The sequence below is a fragment of the Moschus berezovskii genome, chromosome 15, assembly GCF_049115385.1.
Source record: "Moschus berezovskii isolate FMDL1 chromosome 15, NW_MosBer_1.0, whole genome shotgun sequence".
In the NCBI taxonomy this organism is placed as follows: Eukaryota; Metazoa; Chordata; class Mammalia; order Artiodactyla; family Moschidae; genus Moschus; species Moschus berezovskii.
In genome coordinates this window covers 44,066,132-44,087,016 of record NC_142474.1, presented here as the reverse complement: position 1 = coordinate 44,087,016, position 20,885 = coordinate 44,066,132, and the positions used below count along the sequence as shown (strand labels likewise).

The following is a 20,885-nucleotide window of genomic DNA, read 5'->3' as shown; positions in this document are numbered from 1 at the left end:
GGGAAGATCCCCTGGAGAAGGATATGGCCGTCCACTCCAGTATTCTTGCCTGGAAAATCCCATGGAAGGAGGAGTCTGGCAGGCTACAGTCCACGGTGTCGCAAAGAGTTGGACACGACTGAGCAACTTCACAGCACAGCTTAGCTGATAGTGATGCCTGGTGTTGGTTTCTTAGTTCTGACAAACGCACCACAGACATGAGAGATTAGAGACTTTCGTGGTGGTCCAGTGGCTAAGAATCCAAGCCCCCAAAACAGGGAGTCCGGGTTCCATCCATGGTCAGGAAACTAAATCCCACATGCCACAACTAAGACCCAGGGCTGCCAAATAAATAAATAATGATTTTTTTTTTTAATGTGGGATTAGAGGAATGTACCACTAGAGGAAACTGAATCTGAGTGAAAGGTCCATAAGTACTCTGTGATCTTTGCAGCTTCTCTAAAAATCTAAAATTAGTCCACATACACACAAGTCCAGTGGTTAACATTACTGACGTTTGGGTGATTGCTTCCAGAGTTTTTCTATGCGTATAAACCCTTTAAAAACTCTCGTAAACACTTTTAATTTTAATTCTAGATTTTACCAAGTTTAAACAGCTTATACCCACTAAGAAAATAAAACAAGCCCTTCAGCCAGGACGCTTCCTGGATATTGTCAGGCATGCTGATGGAACATACAGAGTCCTGCCTCTGAATACCTTCTACTAGAGGCCACACATGTGAGCACTGATGCTGGTCCAGAGCTAATCCTTGGTTGGTGGTGGACTTAACATGAGTGTATCTTACATTCAGTAGTGGTAGAGAAGGCCTGGGACCCAGTGCCATTATTTTCCATCGAAAATGAATGCATTTTGTTTTCTTTTCAGTTACTTTCTATTTATCTCCGGTGACCCTGGTTTTAAAAGAAGTGGTATAAATTTCCCTTTTCAAATACTCAAGAAGATAATAGACTTTTGAAAATATACAGAGGGGGAGCTCTGCTTACCAACAACTTGCTGACCTATTTTTGGGTCTCTGCCAGGGTTAAGCTCCCAGGGAGGTCGTGCACTGGGCCCACAGCTTGTCTTGTTTCCCAGGTAAGAGCAGAATCACAGTCTAAGTTAACAACCTGTGTTTTCTTTTGCTCTCAAACAACTACCACATTCAGAAGACTGACCCCGGGTGTTAGCATTCTTTTCCCCTACATCAACCCATGCTCTGACACTGGCTGCAGGTCCTACAATTCAGTTCCATTCTGATAGTAGCTGGAGTTAGTGCAGACCCCACAGTTTCCTGGCTCAGTCCTACAAGACTAACCCCTACTTCATATGCCAATCAGAGGTTGTAGGGCCTCAGATTCCCAAAATCTCCATCTGATTGCTCTGTAAATTGAGGTCCCCACAACTTGAGTCTGATAATCTGTCAGAATGGCTCATAGGACCCAGTGAAACCCTTCCTTACATTTACCCGTTTATCATGAAATATGATAAAGTACAGCAGAGACCATCCAGATGTGTAGGGTGGGATCTGGGAAAAGGGCATGGAGTTCCCATGTCCCCACTGGGTGCAGTCCCCTCCCAGCACTGCCACGTGCTGAGCAACCCAGAGGCATTGTGAACCTTTGGTGATTTTATGGCAGCCTCATCACATAGGCATGATTGATTATTAACTCCACTTCCAACAACCTGAATGTCCATTGACAGATGAATGGATGAAGAAGATGTGGTACATATATACAATAGAATACTACTCAGCCATAAAAAAGAACAAAATAGAGTCATTTGCAGCAAGATGGATGGACCTAGAGATTATCATACTAAGTGAAGTAAGAGAAAGACAAATACCATATCACCTACATGTGGAATCTAAAATATGACACAAATGAACCTGCCTGTGAAACAAACTCACCGACATAGAGAATAGACTTGTGGTTGCCAAGAGGGAGGGGATTGGGAGAGGCATGGAGTGGGAGGCTGGGATTAGCAGATGCAAGCTATTATACAGAGAATGGATAAGCAACAAGGTCTACTGTAGAGCACAGGGAGCTATAGTCAATATCCTGTGATAAACCATAATGGAAAAGCATACAAAAAAGAATGCATATATGTATAACTGAATAACTTTGCTGTACAGGAGAAATAAACACAACATTGTAAATAAGTTATACTTCAATTGAAAAAGCGACACACCTCTAGCCCCTCTGCACTCTCCAGAGAAGGGGAGCCTGGAGCTGATAGTTTCATGCTTCTAATCGTGGCTTTGTGTTTTCAGTGTCCAGCTCCCTCTCCTGCAGCTCTCCAGGAACCCCCACCACTACCCCAGAGCCACCTCATTAGGAAAAAAAAAAAACAAAAAACACTTCTTTGCCCAAGGAATTCCAGGGGTTTTAGGAGCTCTGTGTTAGAAACCAGGGGCAGAGATCAAAACGTATTTCACAATCTCTTATTTCACACTAGTCAAAGAATCAAACTTTGTGAGCTTGGTTAATATGATGAAATCAATCCTTGGAACCCACAGTGTTGAGAATTCAACTCTAGATCTGGGGTGACCACCCTCCCAGCTCTACCAAGTGAAGTTCGGATACAGCTTGATCAAGCTGCATATCCTGACACTTCCTGTGTGTCAGGCTCTGCGGGGCTAGTCTTTGGGAATACAGGGCGGGATCTGATATAGTTACTGACCTCAGGCGCCCTCACTCCAACAAGGGTGAAAAAGCCTGAAGCTCAGCACATTGTGTACAGCCCCTTCGGTCGATGCCTTTGTCCCTGAAGCTCTGAGGAGCGAAAACACTATTCCTCCTGCGGCTGAGTTGGGGAACTTGGACATGGGCGGTGATATTAGCACAGGACGGGGGGCTGGAGGAACAAGAACACTCCAGGCAGAGAAATGACCCTAGCAAGGCCCAGAGGCATAAGAGAACTGGTGCAAATGAAACGGTCCTCACATGAGACCAGCACAGGACACGTGTGGCAAGGACGAGGGCTGGAGGGGCGCCTGAGAGAAAGAGGGGCTGCAGACTGTGGGAGCAAGGGGGGGAGGCTACAAAGTGTGGGTGACTGCTGCCAAGGTTGTCTCCAAAGAAGATCCAGATGCTGGAGAAGAGCATTAGAACCACTGAGAGTTTTGATATAAAAGCAATTTCAACAACAGTATAGGGACTTCCCTGGTGGTCCACTGGTAAAGAATCTGCCTTGCAATGCAGGGGACGTGCAATTACTGGTCAGGAAACTACGATCCCACATGCTGCGGAGCAACTGAACCCATGGGCCACAATGAAAGATCCTGCATGACTCAACGAAAATGCTGTGTTTAGCGACTGAGACTCAACACAGCCAAATAAATAATAAGTGTTTTTTAAAGGTTAAAAAAAAAAATCAACAGTATAGTGATACACCCAGAAAGCCAGTTTGAAAATATTTTTTAAAGATGCCATTTACAGTAATCAAAAATTACATGTGAAAAATCTTAAAGTTTTCGAGACATCAGTGAAAGACGAAATTGTAAACATCTATTGACAGTAGAGAACTACACATTTATGGATGAGAAGATTCTATTTTCAAAAGCACAAGTTCTGTCCAGATTAATCCCAAAAGTCAATGCCATTTCAATCAAAATCCCAAGAGGTCATTTCCAAGAAGTGGACAAGCTGGTCATTAAGCTTGGAAGGAATTTAAAGGTTCAAAATGGCCAAACAGTTCTGTATAATAAAGAGAAGATCTTACCATAGCAAACATCAAGATTTATTATCAAGGTCATCACTAGGTCTGTGGCCCAGGCTCAGGGCTGGAAACCTGGAGCAGAATAGTGCTCAGTCGCTCAGTCATGGCTGCTCTTTTTGCGATCCCATGGACTGTAGCCCGCCAGGCTCCTCTGTCCATAGAATTCTCCAGGCAGGAATACTGGAGTGGGTTGCCATAGAGGCCCCAGAAAAACACCCAGGCATGAGATCTGGGTACAGACAGATGTTTGAGAAACCAATGAGGCGGTAACAGACTTTTCAGTGAATGATGCTGGGCCAGTTGGTAATCCACATGGCAAAACACAAAATTAAGTGTGTTATGTGGCAATCATAAAGTATTTATTTTGCTTCAATTATCTCTCAGCGGATAGCAGCATCTGTAGTGACCCTTGTCAGTTTCTGAAGGGAGCAGCCCCACACCCGCTTCTCGAGCCTCAGCATCCCCCAGCTCAGGACGTGGCCTTGCCCCGTTCATCAAAGACTGAGGTCGAAGCATCTGGCTGTCCTTCCACTGCCATCTCTTAATACCTGGCATCTTCTGTCCTTCCCTCACTGCCTTATTTCTCCCTACAAGTCATTCATTCTTTCATTTATTCATTTACGTATTCAGGGTACATTTGACACCATTTTCCTCAGTACATTTTTTCTGCTTTTTTAGCTGGCTAAATGTACATAAGATTTGCCATCTTAACCATGTTTTAAATGTACAGTTCATTAGTATCACATACATTCATAATGGTGTGCCAATTGTCTATTTTATTTTATTTAAAGATAAAAAATTTTCATTTTTAAATATACTATTTCCTCAACTCATCTCATCTTGTAAAACTGAAACTCTGTTCCCATCACACAATAACTCTCTGCTCTCCATTCCCCCCAGCCCTGACACTCATCCTTCTACTTTCTGTCTCTATGATTTTGACTGAGTTGGTGATGGACAGGGAGGCCTGGCGTGCTGTGATTCATGGAGTCGCAAAGAATCGGACACAACTGAGCAACTGAACTGAACTGAACTGAACTGAAGAACCTCATATAAGGGGATCATACAGTATGCCTTCTTGTGACTGGTTTATTTCATTCAATATAATGTCCTTAAGGTTCCTTCATGTTGTAGCACACATCAGAATTTCCTTTTTTAAGACTGAATAATATTCCATCATACAGTTTCCCAGGTGGCACAGTGGGAAAGAATCTGCCTGCCAATGAAGGCGACATGGGTTGGATCCCTGGGTCAGGAAGATCTTCTGGAGAAGGAAGTAGCAACCCACTCCAGTATTCTTGCCTGGGAAATCCCATGGACAGAGAAGCCTGTTGGGCTATGATCTATGGAATCCCAAAAGTGATGGACATGACTGAGTGACTAAACAATAACAATATTCCATTGTAGGTATGTGCAATATTTTGTTTCTCCATTCATCCATCAGTGGACACCTAGGTTGCATCCATGTTTTAGTTATTGTGAATAAGGTTTCTTATTCACTTATTTTTATGAACATAAAAATTACCTCTTGGAGACCCTGCTGTCCATTCTTTTGGGTATGTCCCCAGAAGCAGAACTGCTAGATCATGTGGTAATTCTGTTTTTAATTTCTTGAGGATCTGCCATCCTATTTTCCACAGTGGCTGCACCATTTTAAATACATTCCCACCAACTGTGCGTAATGGTTTGAATTTCACCAACACTTGTTATTTCTGGTGTGTTTTGATAGCAGCCATCCTAATGGGTGTAAGGGGGTAAAATTTATACATCATGCTTAACACAGAGGAAATTCCAACTAGAATAAAGAACTAAAGTGAAAACGAAGACTTTAAAACTCTTAAAGAAAAAAATAATAGGCAAGTGTTTATGACTTCCAAGCAAGGAAGAATTTCTTAACACACATAGAAAATGCACAAACTCATAAAGAAAAATATTAATAAATTTTACATTGAAACTAGAATGTTCTGTATGAGAACGGCACTGACAAGATGCAAAGACAAACCATGGACTAGAAAGTGATATTTGCAGGATGCGAGTCCATCAGAGCTCTGCAGCTAAAATACATAAAGAACCACACATCAACAAGAAAAATGTGACACAGAAAGATGAACAAAGGATTACAATGAACGATTCATAGGAAGAGTAACCTACATGGGCAGTAAACATGAAAAGGTACTCAAACTTACCAGAAGGGCAAACAGCAAAAGGAGAGTACAACAAGGTGGCTTTCTATACCCAGAGGACAAGGCAAGGATGGCAGGCACATCCCTCTGAGTGTCAGGAAGGGCACCAGGAAAGAACTTGCACACACTTTGAAGAGCACATTTATATCAAGCACCATTGTAGATGGTGTCATAACCTGTGATGCTATGGTTCTGTAACCGGAAGTGGGGTCTGGCTGCTCACAGCTCAAAAAGCAATGAAAGAGGTAAGGTTGGTGGAAAGGAAAGTTTGCTTTATTTCAGATGCTCAGATGCTGGCCACTTGGAGGGAGGGCAGACATCAGTCCAAAGGCTGACTCCCTCCACTGACAATTAGTGTACAAGAGCGTTTATAGATGGATGGAGGGGCTGCATGTAGAAACAGCACAGTCAGCTCTTGAAATTGGTCATTGGTGGTCTGACCAGCATCATCTTGATTATTTTAAGTACAATTAATCTTCAGTTCCAGGGTCGGTTTGTTTCCATTTCTTGAGGCCAATTCTTGGAATTGTGGCAGCTCATGTCATGGCTGGGGCTTCCCAGATGGCTCAGTGGTAAAGAATTTGTCTGCCAATGCAGGAGACCTGAGTTCAGTCCCTGGTCTGGGAAGTTCCCTGGAGAAGGAAATGGCAACCCAGTCCACTTTCCTTGCCTGAAAAAATCCCACGGACAGAGGATTCTGGTGAGCTACAGTCCATGGAGTCACAAAGAGCTGGTCACAACTTATCAACTGAATAATAACAGCAAATATCATGGCGATAGTCTGCTCATCATGTAGTGAACTTCTCCATCTGGTGGGGGTTTCAGTATCTACCAGGCAGCTCACAGAATATGGCCCAGAATATTATCTATAGCCCTTGAGAATGAACTAAAGGTCCTTGTTTATGCTTAATGACTAAACTAATATTATCTTTCCTTTGTTTCTGCATGTTCTCACTTCTCTGATTAAACCTATTCTTTGGCTAAATATTTCCATACACGAAAAGCAGCAGAGGGCATGGGGTGGGGGTGGGCAGAGAACCATGGGGTCCTGTTCCATTTCAGTTCCATCTCTAAATATATATTTGACAGTCACATTGTCCATACACTCATCACCAGCTTCTTGTGACCCCTGAGAGCTTGAAATATGGCTCATCTAAACCAAGAAATTCATAGTGGATTTGAAGACTTTGTATGAAAGAAATACTATAGGGTGTCTCACTAACATATTGGTTATATGTTGAAATGGTATATTAAACAAAAATACATTAGTAAGATTAATGTTATCAATTTGTTTGTATATTTTTTAATGTGGCTACTAGAACATTTTCATTTACATACATAGCTCTCATCTGTGGCTTAATTATATTTCTAGTAACAAAGTCTCTGTGGAGAAACTGTTGTAAACACAAAGAGACATGATCAAAATGTTAATTGTTCTATTGTTTAAAATGGCAAAAATTGGGACACATTAGTGTCCAGGAAAACAGTGAGAAGCACATGTTGCTGGAGGATTTAAACTGTGAGTAAAATCCACATTAAAGTGAAAGACACAGAACAATTCAGTGGATCGTTTACAGGGAAGGAGAGGGGCATTCAGATGAAGTGAAAATGTAAAATGTGGTCAGAAGAGACATAACCACATCCTGAAGGGAGTGATCGGCCCTGGAAAGGGGACAGTAGGGCAAGCCGTACATACAGAAATGATGCACCCAGAACAGCTTCTTTTAGATTAAAAACCAAGTGTGCTAGGCAAATGTAGCTAAGTGCCAACTTCTGTCAAATATTCATCCAATCTGAGTGGTGGCCCCGTGACATCTATGCTATGTTATTCTCTACATGTTTGCGTGCTAAAAATAATTCATCATTTTTTAAAGAAACGGTTGTGAAGAGATTTGTATCTCATGCAGAAGGGTTTGGACTTTATTCTTTGGGTCAACGTTCGGAAGCCATAGAAGAGTTTTAAACGGGATAAGATTTCCTTTTGGAGGGAGCATTTTGGCAGCCTCATTTTAGGCTCACCCAGTCCAGCTAATAAAAGTCAAGAAAAAGATTTCATTGCTTCCGACACATACTTTTCACCTCGTTTAAACAGTTCTGAGACCAGGCTGTGCCGTGTTGGCCAGTCAGGAGTCAGAGTATGGGTGTTGCTGATGTCAGCACTTGCAGGATGGGTAGCAGGCCCCTGGATGAATGTCCTGGGGACTATGGAGCGGCCTTAAATGCTGCCCAGCCTTGGTGCTCGTGGTGCAGAGAGCGGGAATGCTGACAAACATCAGTATCAGCAACTCTGAATCAAAGCATGATCTGTGTGATTTATAAGGATGGGTTTCTATGTGCAGGACTTTTAAAACAGTTCTAACTTTCTGAATTAGCTCATAGTTTCCTTTTTATGTGTGCATAATAATAGAATTTTTTTAAACTTTTTATTTTGCATTGGGATAGAGCTGATTAAGAATGTTGCGATAGTTTCAGGTGAACAGCAAAGGGACTCAGTACATATATATGTATCCATTTCCCCTGAAATTCCTCTCCCATCGTGGATTTTTTTTTATTAAAAAAACTTTTTTTAAAAAAAAGTTCCCTAGTGGTCCCTGGAGTGACTGGGACTTCAAGTTTCACTGCCAGGATCCCAGATTCTATCCGTGGTCAGGGAACTAAGATCCCACAAGCTGCAAGGTCAAAAATAAAAATGAAATTTTTAAAATCATGGTAAAATTCACATAACATGAAATTTACCACCTTACCCATTTGCGAGTATATGGCTCAGTGGCTTTAAGCACATTCACCTTGTGCAACCATCACCACCATCTGTCTCCAGAACTCTTTTTATCATGTATAGCTGGGATTCTGGCCCCTTTATGCAATAACTGAGAAGGCTGAGCTCCAAAGACTTGTTGCTTTTGAACTAGAGTGTTGGAGAAGACTCTTAAAAGTCCCTTGGACTGCAAGGAGATCTAACCAGTCAATCCTAAAAGAAATCAATCCTGAATATTCATTGGAGGGACTGATGCTGAGGCTGAAGCTCCAATACTTTGGCCACTTGATGCAAAGAGCCGACTCATTGGAAAAGACCCTGATGCTGGGAAAGATTGAGGACAGGAGGAGAAGGGGATGACAGAGGATGAGATGGTTGGATGGCATCACCGACTCAATGGACATGAGTTTGAGCAAGCTCCAGGAGATAATGAAGGACAGGGAAGCCTGGTATGCTACAGTTCATGGGGTCTCAAAGAGTCAGACACAACTGAGCAACTGAACAACAAATGCAATAACTCCCATTCCTGTCACCAGAACAAACCAGTCTCCAAGTCTCACACAGGTCCGTCTCATCAGTAGGGGCTTCCGAAATCACAGCAGATCTCTAGTCCAAGGAGTCCGGAGGGGGTTGTTTAGTGAGGTGCCCTCCGGAGCCTGGTTGGAGGTGGGGACCACTCTGCCATCTGTGCTGTCAATGCCCAGCAGCCCTGGTCCAGGAAGACTGGGGAGGGATTGTTCGAAACAGAGAAACCCTAGCAGAGGCGAATTCTGTGACTTGGAACCACTGAAGCTGACCTTGCTTGAACTCTGTCCCTAGGGACCCATGCCTTAACTCCCAGTGGAAGCCTCTTCAGGGTCCCGATGGCAATGGGACATCACACATCCTCCAGGATAAGACCCTATCAGGGCCAGTCCAGGCTGAAGACCTTATGAAGACCTTCTGAAAGGCCCATGAAATCTGGTTTTGTGGCTGCTGGGACTTGGCTGTCTTGGAACTTCTCATCTCAGTGAATTGCTCTTCTAATGCATTTCCTTTCCCAACTGCCCAAGTGCCTCTTGGGCCCCGCTACCCCAGGCTTCCCCAGTTGCCACATGGTCTGAGGGTTGTGCTGTTGACAGGTGGGGTTATTTATGCCCAGTTCTCTGTCAGGTCAGCTCATGAGTTCTCTCCTTCCTTTCCTCAACAACAACAACAACAACAACAAAAAAAAAAAATGAGGAAAGCAAACAACCACAAATTCTAACAGCTTTTATCCAGTTCTCAAGCTTTCATCCACTTTCACTGCTCCTGTCACCAGCGGTTGTGTCATCAGCAGAGTGCTTTGGGGACAATCAGATTTTGATGCATCAGACTGGCAAAAACACATTAAAGGAGATCTCGGTAATTCCAGCCCCAAATCCAAGCAGATAAGGATTAGATTACTCAAGAACAGATGCCGAGTGACAGAACTGAACTCATCCAATGAGAAAGCTCATTAGTATTCAGCACCCAAGACCCAAAACCAACCACTTTGGGTAGTGGGTTTTATATATTTATTTCAAAATCGTCTGGAAATCTCTGGCTCCTGGAGGTAGCTCTCTTTAAATCTTTTTTGAAAGACACGGTGTCGCCACTTGCCTGCCTCCACTGATATTTTCCATTTCCTCAGGCCAGTGCAGCCTTTGACACCAAGACTAATATTTGGTGACAGATGGCTCTGTGAGCTTCTGGTAAGGCCATATCTCACTTTTGGAATGCAACCGATAACCGGGTGCCTCTAGAGACTTATTTATTATACTATTATTACACGCAAACTCATTCGATGTAAAACATTCTGCCAGTCAACTTGAACCCTCTCTTCCCCAGCTGTCATGCTGGCAGCTCAAAGGACAGCGACAGCTGATGCTGATGGACAGAACGTCTGCCATCTCCTGTCTTCCCAAATTTAAAGCCGGATGCTTCCTGATTGAGAGAACGTGCTAGAGGACAAGAGCTAGGAAGGCACTCTGCAGCATCCTGCTGGTTAATAACCATGGTAGTTTACTGAGAGTCCCTTGGACTGCAAGGAGATCAAACCAGTCAATTCCAAAGGAAATCAACCCTGAATATTCATTGGAAGGGCTGATACTAAAAGCTGATACTCTAGTACTTCAGCCACCGGATGCAAGGAGTTGACTCATCGGAAAAGACTCTGATGCTGGGGAAGATTGAGGGCAAAAGGAGAAGTGGGCAGCAGGATACGAGATGGTTAGACAGCAGCACCAACTCAATGGACGAGAATCTGAGCAAACTCCAAGAAATAGTGCAGGACAGAGAAGCCTGGCATGCCGCAGTCCATGAAGCCACAAAGAACTGGAAACAACTTAATGACCAAACAACAACAAAGTTTACTAAGCAGCATTTGCAGGGTCCTGTTGCCAGGCTTCCTAGCACTTGTGAGCATACTTATGGCAACAGTATGAAATCAGCTGACCACCTCGCTCTCTCCAGAGTCACGGGAATGCTGTCAGTCTTCCATCCTGGCCCCAATTCTTGCCAAGGACCAGTTCTTTCTCCTTTTCAGAGATGCCAGCATCCAATCTCCAAGCTCAAACATTTCTCGTAGACACCTTGGCAATAATATAAGAAGTAACGATTTATTCAATCACTCACTTAATAAAGGCATGCAATAAATACTAGCTAATGGTATTATTGGGCTTTCCAGGTGGCACTAGTGGTAAAGAACCTGCCTGCCAATGCAGGAAGCATAAGAGACACAGGTTTGATCGATGGGCCAGGAAAATCCCCTGGAGGAGGGCATGGCAGCCTACTCCAGTATTCTTGCCTGAAGAATCCCATGGACAGAGGGGCCTGGCAGGCTTCAGTCCACAGGGTCGCAAAGAGTCAGACATGACTGAAGCAACTGAACACGCATGCATGCAACAGTGTTATTCCTTACTGTTTCCTGGTGGCTTAGCTGGTAAAGAATCAGCCTGAAATGCAGGAGATCTGGGTTCGATCCCTGGGTTGGGAAGATCCCCTGGAGAAGGGAACAGCTACCCACTTCAGTATTTTGGCCGGAAGAATTCCTTGAACTGTATAGTCCATGGGGTTGAAAAGAGTTGAGCATGACTGAGTGACTTTCACTTTCACTCTTCTGTGGAAACATATGTAAAGGACAGGATAGACCTCTGTGCACAGATTCAATCAGGAGGTTTACCTTTGGAGTGAGTCTCAGAGGACTAATAGGAGTTTGACAAGTGGACTACTGGGGGCTTAGTAGTTCTGGGCATGAGTGTGCAAGGGGAGGTGTTACATGAACAGGTAACCATTTTTACCTATGAGCAATTAGAGTTTTCTTATGTGAAGAAAGCTCATGTTAGGCTCATGAGTCTCCCATTCTAACCCCACGGTGACCTTAAACCTTAGCAAGTCCCCTTGGGAGAATGTGGGAGAGGAACGATTATTAATATATTGGATTGGCCCAAAAGATAGTTCAGTTTTTTTTTTTTTTCCATAAGAACTTACAGGAAAACCCAAATGAACATTTTGGCATTAAACAAAAGTTTTCACATGAAGAAACAGGTATCAGTTCAGTTTAGTCGCTCGGTCGTGTCCGATCTTTGTGACCCCATGAATCGCAGCACGCCAGGCCTCCCTGTCCATCACCAACTCCCGGAGTTCACTCAAACTCATGTCCATTGAGTCAGTGATGCCATCCAGCCATCTCATTCTCTGTTGTCCCCTTCTCCTCCTGCCCCCAATCCCTCCCAGCATCAGGGTCTTTTCCAGTGAGTCAACTCTTCACATGAGGTGGCCAAAGTATTGGAGTTTCAGCTTCAGCATCAGTCCTTCCAATGAACACCCAGAACTGATCTCCTTTAGAATGGACTGATTGGATCTCCTTGCAGTCCAAGGGACTCTCAAGAGTCTTCTTCAACACCACAGTTCAAAAGAATCAATTCTTTGGTGCTCAGCTTTCTTCATAATCCAACTCTCACATCCATACATGACTATGGGAAAAACCATTGCCTTGACTAGATGGACCTTTGTTGGCAAAGTAATGTCTCTGCTTTTTAACATGCTATCTAGGTTGGTCATAACTTTCCTTCCAAGGAGTAAGCGTCTTTTAATTTAATGGCTTCAGTCACCATCTGCAGTGATTTTGGAGCCCCTAGAAATAAAGTCTGACACTGTTTCCACTGTTTCCCCATCTATTTCCCGTGAAGTGATGGGACCAGATGCCATGATCTTCGTTTTCTGAATGTTGAGCTTTAAGCCAACTTTTTCACTCTCCTCTTTCCCTTTCATCAAGAGGCTTTTTAGTTCCTCTTCACTTTCTGCCATAAGGGTGGTGTCATCTGCATATCTGAGGTTACTGATATTTCTCCCAGCAATCTTGATTCCGGCTTGTGCTTCTTCCAGCCCAGGGTTCCTCATGATGTACTCTGCATACAAGTTAAACAAGCAGGGTGACAATATATAGCCTTGGCGTACTCCTTTTCCTAATTGGAACCAGTCTGTTGTTCCATGTCCAGTTCTAACTGTTGCTTCCTGACCTGCATATAGGTTTCTCAAGAGGCAGGTCAGGTGATCTGGTATTCCCATCTCTTTCAGAATTTTCCAGTTTATTGTGATCCACACAGTCAAAGGCTTTGGCATAGTCAATAAGGCAGAAGTAGATGTTTTTCTGGAACTCTCTTGCTTTTTCGATGATCCACCGAATATTGGCAATTTGATCTCTGGTTCCTCTGCCTTTTCTAAAACCAGCTTGAACATCTGGAATTTCATGGTTCACGTATTGCTGAAGCCTGACTTGGAGAATTTTGACCATGACTTTACTAGCGTGTGAGATGAGTGCAATTGTGTGGTAGTTTGAACATTCTTTGGCATTGCCTTTCTTTGGGATTGGAATGAAAACTGACCTTTTCCAGTCCTGTGGCCACTGCTGAATTTTCCAAATTTGCTGGCATATTGACTGCAGCACTTCCACAGCATTATCTTTCAGGATTTGAAATAGCTCAACTAGAATTCCATCACCTCCACTAGCTTTGTTCGTAGTGATGCTTTCTAAGGCCCACTTGACTTCACATTCCCGGATGTCTGCCTCTAGGTGAGTGATCACATCATCATGATTTTCTGGGTCGTAAAGATCTTTTTTTGTACCTGTATATGCACAGTAATAATTCTCAGTTTGCACATTATCTTGTCCGAAGTTTAATAACTTCACAAGTTTCTTCTTCCTTTTTTTTTTTTACTTTTATTTATTTATTTATTTATTTGGCTGTATCGGGTCTTAGTTTTGTCCTGTGGGATCTTTAGTTGCTTCTCACAGACCCTCTGTTTGTGGCTCACGAGCTCCAGAACTCAAAAGCTCAGTAGTTGTGGCTCCCGGACTTAGCTACAGCATGTGGAGTCTTAGTTTCCCCATTAAGGATTGAACCCACATCCCCTGCATCACAAGGCAGATTCTTAACCCCTGACCCATCTGGGAGGTCCCACACAAATTTCTTGGTTTTGTGCAGAAGGATTCTGAAAGTTCCTGGGGCACTTATTGTCATGGACCATTTGCAAGTTGGAGAAGAATTTCCAGACGTGAGGCAAAATAAGAGAAGAATAAAGTTTTTTAGAGTGGGAGACACTCTTAGAACAGCGGACTGGTTCAAGGGAGAGCTGACCTCTTATGCGGGCTAGTAGCTGATTTTTATAGCCTCAAGACAGAGAAAATTCCTACTGGAATGGTGGCATTAGGTGATTGGTTAGAATGCTGTAGAGTGGTAGCAGGGTGGGTATTTTACCTAACATGGGATCAGGCAGCTGGCAGGTTTAGATCCAGAGGCTCGTGGCAACAGTTGCAATGCGGCTTGGTCAGTTCCAGAGATTTTTGTCCTGTGACCTTGATAAAGGACTCCACACATAATGTTGCCCTCATGTCAGAATTTTATTCCAATAAATGAACATTTAAAAAATGTTTACAAGGACTTTCGAAGGTTTATTTGTGACCTGAATCCTTTAAGGTGTAGTGCCTTTCCAAGAGTCCTCTGCCTAGAGGGAAAGGACCAGCACCCTGGTTTAGCCAGCTCCTAACTCCAACCCTCTCCCCCAGGAAATCTCCAGAAACAGAATAGTGCAGGGACCCCATGGGCTATACCAGGACCTGGGAAATCGGATGTCATCCCTGTTTCTTCCTACAGAAGCAGCTCTTCGAGAACTGGGTAGGGACAGATTGCATCCCATCTTCTCTGTGGCCTCAGGGGAAGAACTGCTGATTAAAAACGAAGGTTGATATCATCCCCGCTGGGCAAACTTGAGATCCTTGAAGAGCCTCTCAACCCAGTAGGACTCTCAAGCCCTGCTCGGAGCGAGCAGAAGGAGACTCAAAGCTTTCCCCTTGGAGGCCCAGCTTGGCCTGAGTTCATCATCAAATGAGGAGCGTCTGGATGTTTATGCGGCCAGTGCTGCCCCGGTCAGAAAAGCAGTCATCACAGCACCTCACTTTATCACTTCCTGCAGAACCTAGATTCCGAGTCATGCCAAGCCTTTCTTGTCAGAACGGGGGAGATGACATTGGCCCACGTGAGTCTAGGGTAGCACACCGGCTCTCAGTTGCAAAACTGGTCTGTGGCCTTACTTGACCCCTCCAGCCTAACGCTGCATCCGTTTGCCAAACCCAACCAGCTCCTTCTTCGGGGCAGCAGAAAGCTGCTGAGATTTTAAACATATGTCAGATGTTATTATAGCTGCTGTTTGGGGTCATGGCAATCTTTCTCCATCCTCCTGGTTACAGGCAGGGACTCTGACCTGGCTATATTCTCATGGGAGGAGAGGCGGGGTGAGGGATGCTCCCTGGCCCATATGAGGCAGGCCACAGGCTGGGGAGAGGCCCCTTGCATCTTCATCCCTGCCCACCAGCGCTCTGACCTGGCCTCCGACGCTTTCCCCATGAGGCTGTCTCTGCCTGGGCTTCCCCGAGTCCTGCTTGGATTCCCCACCTCCTCACCTGGCATATGCGACTTGACAAGGAGAAAACCAGCATCCCCAGGCCGGGACCTCAGTAGGAGCTGTTGGCCAGAATGGTGACACCTGGCCTCTCCACATGGTTTCTTGGCATCCTCATAACCTGGTGGATGAATTGAGAGAGAGCAAGAGACACTCTCCCTTCAGGGTGGAAGCTGTATTGCCTTGTCTAACCTGGCTTCAGAGAAGGCAATGGCACCCCACTCCAGTCCTCTTACTTGGAAAATCCCATGGACGGAGGAGCCTGGTGGGCTGCAGTCCATGGGGTCGCTAAGAGTCGGATACAACTGAGCGATTTCACTTTCCCTTTTCCCTTTCATGCATTGGAGAAGGAAATGGCAACCCACTTCAGTGTTCGTGCCTGGTAGGCTGCCATCTCTGGGGTCGCACAGAGTCGGACACGACTGAAGCGACTTAGCAGCAGCAGCAGCAGCAACCTGGCTTCAGGAGTCACATACTATCCCTTGTGCCACATTCTGCGTTGGGATCAAGTCAGTTAGGCCAGTCAAATTCAAAGGAGGGAAATGACGAGAACAGTGCTACAGCAGGTTCAGACCTGTTTTAACTTTACCATGCGTGTGCACAATTGTCAAAGTTCACTGACCGTTTAAGAACTGTTCACCATATGGTTGGATGTGACAGTATGACTTATCATAAGAAATATATATATGTATTTGGTCCTGGTCTCCCAGCTCCTGAAACCCAGGGAATTTTCCAAGTGCTGAGGGTGAGTAGAGATTTCTTTTGTGAGGTTAATGAGGCTGGAGAACCAGCCTTGATTGGATGGTTGGGAATTTCAGTCCCACCCTCTGGTTTCAGGGGAGGAGAGAGGGCCCGGAAATGGAGTCAGTGATCCATCATGCCCACCAGATGAAGCCTGCAGAAAAACCAAAAGTTTAAGTTCGGAGAGGGTCTGAGTTGATGAACATATTGAATTGGTGGGAATGGTGGACCGCAGAATAGGAAAGCTCCATGCCCCTCCCCACCCCCTAGCCCCGTGCATCTCTTCCACCTGCCTGTTCCTAGGTGAGGTCCTTTTAAAACAAACTGATAAGCTAGTAAAGAAAGCTGAGTGCTGAAGAATTGATGCTTTTGAACTGTACTGTTGGAGAAGACTCTTGAGAATCCCTTGGACTGCAAGGAGATCCAACCAGTCCATCCTAAAGGAAATCAGTCCTGAATATTCATTGGAAGGACTGATGTTGAAGCTGAAGCTCCAATACTTTGGCCACCTGATGCGAAGAACTGACTCCTTGGAAAAGACCCTGATGCTGGGAAAGATTGAAGGTGGGAGGAGAAGGGGACGAGAGAGGATGAGATTGCTGGATGGCATCACTGACTCAATGGATATGAGTTTGAGTAAACTCTGGGAGTTGGTGATGGACAGGGAGGCCTGGCGTGCTGCAGTCCATGGGGTAGCAAAGAGTCGGACATGACTGAGTGACTGAACTGAACTGAACTGATAAGCTAGTAAGTAAAATGCTTCTCTGAGTTCTGTGAGCCACCCTAGCAAATTAATGACCTCCTGAGGAGGAGGTCATGGGCACTTCTGATCTAAAGCTCCTGGGTCAGAAGCACAGATCATGGCCAGATCTTCAGGTGGCTTCTGAAGTCTCAGAGGAGGACAGACTTGGGGGACTGAGCCCTCAACCTGTGGGACTGTAACCCAACAGGGACTGTACCTCTACAGAGACCCTTCATTCCTTTTCTTGCTCAAAACTTGCTCTTCTCAAGATTGAGGAGTGTCAACTTTTAAAAGATGCACAGGGACTTCCCTGATGGTCCAGTGGTTAAGACCCCACACTCCCACTGCAGGGGACCCAGATTTGATCACTAATCAGGTAACGGGATCCCACATACTGCAACTAAGAGTTCGCATGCTGTAACTAAAGATCCTAGTGCAACCAAATAAATAATATCTAATATTTTAAAAAAGCTGTTAAAAAATGCACAATGTGAGAGTTACAAGCTAAGTTTTACTTGAGGCAAAATGCGCTATCTGAGAAACTGCTCTCAAGAGCCTGGTCAGTATAGATGTGACTTTTGCTGAAGGGGGAAGTACTTACCATCAAGCATATATTTTTCTGGAAGATTTCTACTGGTCTTGTGAAGCCTGTGCTAGTCACTGGGAACCACCTTCACCGTGGACGATTTCAGTGCTTTTTCTAGATATGGGGAGATACAAGAATTGGGCTCCTAAAATCAGCTCCTGGAAATATCTGTCTGAAGATGTGTCCTTCCAGTCCCCACCCACCCCAAGGACTGAGGGCCTCATTTCTGTTCTCCACCCTGAGCTCCTTTCATGGGGTGTTGAAGGAGACCATGGGGTCTCCTTCACTGGTGACAACCCACTGGACCTTGGGGTCTCAGCAGCTGCAGCAGGACATGATTTAATCTTTGTAGAGGTAGATAAATAGATAAATATTAGTCCCTCAGTCGTGTCTGACTCTTTGCAACCCCATGGACTGTAACCCACCAGGCTTCTCTGTCCATGGGATTCTCTAGGCAAAAATATTGGAGTGGGTTGCTATTTCCTCCTCCAGGGGACCTTCCCAACTGTACATAAAGGGGACTTCATTAATGGGCATTAGAAGATACCCCAGGTTAACCTGTCATAGAAAACTATCTCTTGAGCCTTTAAATTCTATACCAGTTCTACACCTCTGGTGGGCTTATCATTTCTTCCCTTATTTAGGTTTTAAGGTGAATGACCTTGGGCTATTTGTTTCCATCAACCTGATTGCAAATCTAATGGCACAGTTGAGATGTCTATTTTTCATGCTATCCTCAGAAGATATTGCTGCAAATCTACTCTGATTCTCATTCTGTTCAGCTTACAATACAAATAGCTCATTATATTTTGCAATCTATGTCTTACAAGAAAGCAGTGCTGAAAAATTAAATAGAAGAAAGTTCAGTTGCCATAGAGGCTATGAGAATGATTTGCTGGTGGTGATTTTTAAGCCTGATTCTAAATAGATTTCCTAAGAAGGGCACTTGGAAAATGTGGTTCAAATTTTGCTATTTAAGGTATCTTGAAATTAAAGGCTCACTCTCTCTAAAATTTCAAAAAGCATAGAACTAAGGGATAGCAGTGATAAAAGCTTTCATAATCATTTCTAAAAAACAACACAGTTTTCTCTCTCCAATGGTTCTCTAATATACTTATAGAAGAAAGGCAACGGAAAATCAAGAATAAAAATAGCCGAGCTCTCCACAGTTGGGCTTCCTGCCTACTTTTCCTGTTCAAAGAAAAGAGGAGACACCGTCTTGCAATAGATGCTTCATATACAACTGGGCTTCTCCAGTGACAGTCAGCATTTGATGCCCCATATCCCTTGTTTCTTGTTGCCAATGGGTCAGCCTGGCGATGGTGGTGAAATGGGGGCAATTAATCTGTAGATGAGGGAGGACTTCCTTTAACAGTTGAGGGTTACCATCCAGCATGATTCCAAAGACCTGTAGTGTTTTTAGTGTGGGAATTTCTCCAAGTTCAGGTAAAGATTCAGGTATTATGTCATAGCACCGACTGAGTGCTATGTTGGAGGTATCTGAGTTGGTAAAATTCTAGAAAGCAGTCATTTTTCAGCATAACACTATTGCTTAAGTCTAGGTGGACAAGATTGGGACATCTTCCAACTGAGGTACAGACATCTGATCACTGCAGATTCTTTCGGTACCTGCTGAGATTCAGCTGGATGATAGTCTCCAAAACGTATGCTGCTGCTGCTGCTAAATCGCTTCAATTGTGTCCAACTCTGTGCGACCCCATAGACAGCAGCCCACCAGGCTCCCCTGTCCCTGGGATTCTCTAGGCAAGAACACTGGAGTGGGGTGCCGTTGCCTTCTCCCGACACGTGTGCAATAGCCACCTATATGTGCTTTTCAGTGAAGTCAAAGCACCCAGAGAGTTTCAGCTCATCCAATCTGGAACAGCTGCTCAGCAAAATCTTCAGGGCAGATTCACAGAATCTAGAACACCCAGAAAAGTTGAGTTTCAGTAAATTTGTATTCTTAGCAAGATTATCAACAATGGGAACAGAAAGCTGAAGGCCTTCCAGGCTGAGATTCTGCAACTTGGAGCAGTGAGACAGAAGGCCGTGGAGGGTAGACACATCGATCACTGAGTTCGACAGGTCCAGGTGCTGTAGACAAAAGGGGCTGAAATATTCAATTAACAATTGGTCCATAAATGATCATGGGCAGTGGAAGGCAACCACGCATTGGGACAGAAGCCGACCAACCACATCCGGGTAGAGGCTTCTGCCCGTGAGGGCTACAGTCTGCCAGAAAGACTCATCAAACTCTAGATAATGCTGTCTCTTAACAAATGCTGGAGACTTTCAGGAGTTCAGGGAGGCACAGACAGGAAAAGATTCCTAAGGGTAGCTCATCTGGAAGGGCATCCCAAGAAACAGCTGGAAAGTTCTCTTGGTTTAGCTTAGGTCTGCGGATAATCTCAAAGTCCTTGTCATTCCCTTTGCTTTTCAGCTGTTTTCGTGGGGGACTCTGTGGGTGGCCCAGGTTTGAAAGCTGTTCCTGGGGGATGTTCTCACTGTCCATCTCCTCCTTCTCCAGTGTGGAGACCCCCATGCCTGAAAGCAGTTCAGAAGTCTTACTAGAATCCTATCCCCACATGAAACTGGTGGTAGCATTGGGACTCTGGTCAGGTATCTCCTGGAAGTGTTTCCTGTGTGTGGAATCTGCAGGTTGGGGAGTTTTAAATGTGCTCATTAATTGCAGAGGTGCCCGCCTCCCGGATTCCCACTTTGGCCTGTAGAGGTGTACCAAATAGATAAGCAGATAGCAAATGCCAATTTGTAGTTGACAGGAGTACCAAAGAAAGGTGGAGGGGCAGAAACTGTAACCAAGAAGTACCCCTTGGGGCCTTCCTGGGTCGGGGGAGGGACATGCCTCCCCCCCACCCCCATCCTCGGCTTTAGCTCCTCTCGTAGCTCAGATGGTAAAGAATCCGCTTGCAGTACAGGAGACCCAGATTCGATCCTTGGGTCAGGAAGATCCCCTGGAGAAGGAAATGGCAACCCACTCCAGTATCCTTGCCTGGAAAATCCCATGGACAGAGGAGCCTCGTGGGCTGCAGTCCATGGGGTCACAAAGAGTGGGACACGACTGAGTGACTAACACACACAGAAAGTACCTAGATAACAATATTGGATGCAAATTTCCTGAGTTGTTTTAAAGATGTCTCCAAAAAATGAAAGATGTTGACTACTTAAAGACCAGGATCACAGAGCCCCAAGCCTCCTGGAGC

At 44.7% G+C, this 20,885-nt stretch overlaps 1 pseudogene; it reads right to left on the bottom strand.

The window, feature by feature from the left end:
- Nucleotides 1-18,897: 18,897 nt before the first annotated feature.
- Nucleotides 18,898-20,347, bottom strand: LOC129555373 (S-phase kinase-associated protein 2-like; annotated as a pseudogene).
- Between the last annotated feature and the right edge of the window lie 538 nt (nt 20,348-20,885).